The sequence below is a fragment of the Triturus cristatus genome, chromosome 3_2, assembly GCF_964204655.1.
Source record: "Triturus cristatus chromosome 3_2, aTriCri1.1, whole genome shotgun sequence".
NCBI lineage: Eukaryota > Metazoa > Chordata > Amphibia > Caudata > Salamandridae > Triturus > Triturus cristatus.
The window spans coordinates 344849642-344853457 of NC_140584.1; positions in this window are offsets into that span (position 1 = coordinate 344849642).

Consider the following 3816-nt stretch of genomic DNA (forward strand, 5'->3'; position numbering starts at 1 on the left):
AAGACACATATATAGGTTAAATAGGGTCGAAGGTTACATGAGGAGAGGATATGGACACGTGGTGAGTCTGGTTGTTCACTTGCATCATCAATATCTTTGTCTGTGTACTACAGATATAGTGCCAGCAGAGACAGAGAAAATGCTAATCGTCCGTACTTCTTGAGTTTCATATACACACACACACACACCCCTCTACTATAATTGTACCCAAAATAAATTAAAACATTCAGGGGCTAATTTTCTAGCTCATACAGTCCTTTGTGGTAAGTGCATACTGTAAATACTGATTCAGTGGTATTTTTTAGGGGCACTATTGCTAGACCATTCAGTTGCACTAAACACAACCCACAAACCAGACAGAGCTTAAGGGAGTGGAAGGCAGAGGGGTAGCCAATATGTCATGGGCCCTAGTTCAAGAAAGGACAAGGTCCCCCTGGCTGCTGTTTGAATTGTGAAATGCAATATTCAGTATTCAGTGGCCCCCTCGGGGCCCCGGTACCATTGCACCTGCTGCACTAATGGAAACTATCCTCCTGTTGAAAGGGGCTTAATAAACAATTAAGAAAGTACTTAAAGACTCTGATACTACCAATAAGCAACGAATCCCTTCTTACTGCCTTTGCTTAATTTATTTGTAATAACAGAATGTGAAAATACCCCATACTATGTGATTTTTAAAGTATTTTCACTTTCTTCAAGTGCAGAAAATAACTTTCCTTCAGTGTTTGATAATGCTCAAAATCTTGCATCTGCCAACATCACGGAATGGGAGGTTGGGCTGTCAAAAATGGGGGACAGATGGGATATGGGTTTATGAGAACAGTGATGTCAAAGGGAGAAAGTTACTGCCGGGAACCCACAAATTGGGATGTGAGAATGGTGATAAAAAGGGACGGTGCCATGAGGGGCAGAGCTAGGAAGAGCTATTTAAGTCTTTTAGCCCATTTATTATTAATATTTTTTAACAAACTCAATCCCAAAGTAATTGGCAATATGGAAAAAAGAAATAGCTTTTCTACCTTAATTTCTTGGCTGAATTTTAAGCTAGATCAGAGAGTTAAAGCACCATCTACAGAAGTCTATTTTGTGAGCTAGAAAATTGGATGTGTAACTCAGTAGGTTAATGCACTTGCGCATGGGCTCTGTGTGTAATGTCTAGTCACAGGGTTGAATCAATAGTTCAGTGGGATCATGTGTCCATTTCAAATAATGTAATGTAATAGTTACAGATTTCCAGTTTATATTACATAGCTCAGTGGATTAATGCTTCTTTTGCAAAGATTCTTATTCATACTGAATGTCACAAGTTACATTATACCACATCCGAGATAACTGGGCGAGGAGGACCCTAAAAGAACACAGACTCATTGTTAGGTATGAAGCAAACAGAGCAGTTGGGGGGGAAAAAACAACTCTGAGCACCCCTTAATAACATTTGGGTTGTTAAAGCTTGTTAGAAATAAATATCATCAATAACATGTTTTTTTATATTGTATAGTTACAGAGCTATGGCGCACGACCAGAGTGCCAATGATCGACCGTAAAAATAAATTAGGAAAAAAAAATCACATACTCTGTTCGCCACTTCAATGTAATTAAAAGTCCAAGATATAGAGCTGCAGTATTATTTCTCAGTAATACAGTTTAGCACACTTAATAAGTGGCCACCAGTTTCGCAAACTGGGCATCTCGGACTATAGAGTGAAGCCAATGGACCCACTGCGGGACCGGAGTCGTGCGGTTCTTACCTTTGCCACCTTTCACCTGGCTGCATTAAGCGTCCATCTGTGGTTGCTTACGCCACTTACATTCTCATAGCCGCCCCCCAAATCGCTGCTTCTAAACTTTCAGTTATCAATTATAAATGAACTAACTAATTAATTAACTAAAAACCCCACAGTAAAGCTTAGGAGTCAGTGAAAGATACATGGGCAGCAATGGTAAAGAAGTCCAGTGCTTTTCCGTGGTATGCTGGGATTTGTGGTCCCGTTTAACCCATTACAAAATCGGGACATGTCCCACAATCAAAATACAATTCCTGGACTGCATGTCCCTACCTGAACTCGAGGAAGACTATTTCCAGCTTACCAATGTCCAATTCACTTGTATAAATGAAAAGTGTGTTTGGGACTGCCGCAGGGGCTTACAGCCCACCGGAATCCCTCTTCAGCCCAGGAGGAGGGGCTCGAATGGCCGGCAAGGGCTTATTATTCAGAAACGCTTGCCAAAGCGCACACACTCACAAATGTGTGTTGGCAAAGTGTAAACAAACTTTATTATTGTCACTGTCAGTCACACATGTATCATCTCAAAACAGAATAAAAAATGTTTTAGGAAGTCCAGTTCGGACGTCCACACTGTGATCTTGGGAGCCTTTTGCTGCTCTCAAATCAACATTGGCCTCACATATTGGATGTGTTAGAGAGGCACGAGGATCTCCAGAAAAAATACAATTCAAGTTAGAATCTTTCAAAAAACTAAAACCTTACATTTTGATGCAGAAAAAGTACGATATAAATGTAATTTAGTTTGTGTGTAATGGGGGCCGGGTCCCTCATTTTAAGCAGGGCTGGAAGAAAAAAAAAGTGTAAAATATATGCAAGGAATTTTACCTCAGTGCTGTTTTATTCAACCCAACTCTACTGCCCTCACGCAATTGATCTCAGAAGGATGAAACCCGAGACCATCTTTAGAAAGTAAAGCTTGTGGCCTGCAAGTTAAAGAGTTCTCTGCAACAGGCACACAACCCACTGAACTTTTTTCCGCTACAGGGGCAAGCATAGAGAACAAAGGACAGCACTATTTCACCTTACATAAGATGAAAGCAATGGGAGTTCCGAGGATAAAACCGGACACCAGGTAAGCTCTGAGGAACGGGCAGACAGGCAGGGCCTGCCTGCACCTGGTCATCTTTCTGACACCACATTAGGTTTCTATGATGTTTTTTTTAAAAGAGATGGGGAGGAGGGATGCTAACAGGGTGTAGAAGGAACACAGACGCCACGGGTGGGGGAAAGCAAAACTGAGGGTGCAGGTGGGGGAAGGGACACAGGACGTGGGTGAGGGCTCAAGGAGGACATGGGGAAGCAAATGATAGAGAGGGCAACATGTAGGGCAGGGGGAGAAAAGGAAATGCGTGAACAAATTGAAGCTGAAGGTGAAAGCACACATGCACACACTTTACAGGTAATTAGTTTTGTGCATTCTGCACTTCAGCTGCAGCAGCTTTGTGCGAAGTTCGCTTGCTCAGCCTGCCTCCAAAGGGGAGGGGCGGAGGCTCTGGATCAGCGTCACGTCGGTGCCCTTTCATGTCGGGCTATAAAGCTTAATGTTCTGTACGGCACAGCATTTAAACACACAGAAGACAGAAACGCCCCTGCCAGGGAAATGAGCATCCAGCGCGCACCGAGTCGCCCTCTGAGAAGTGATTCTATGGACAGCAAAGCAGCGCCGTGCGCCAGTGAGCGGCGAGGAGAGGGAGAAAGAACAAGCATTGGCATAGCCAATAGGTCTCGCCCTTTGGGACCTTGTAAGTGCTTAGCCATGCAACGGCTGATGTTGTTGCACCAAGGATATTGTGCTGCATAACTAAATACTTATAAGGTCCCAAAAGCGAGGCCTATTGGCTATGCCAATGCTTGTTTTGGTATTTAGCATTGGATCACTTTGTCTGTGTTTGTAGTTACACATCGATCATAGTTCTGCATGGAGACCTTTTGCAAGCATGTGACCCAGGGTTTTCTTTTTTTTGTCTCTCTTCATGTAGTCATGTTCACTCACTCATTTCTTTAATAGCAGCCTGAAAATTTTCTCCCA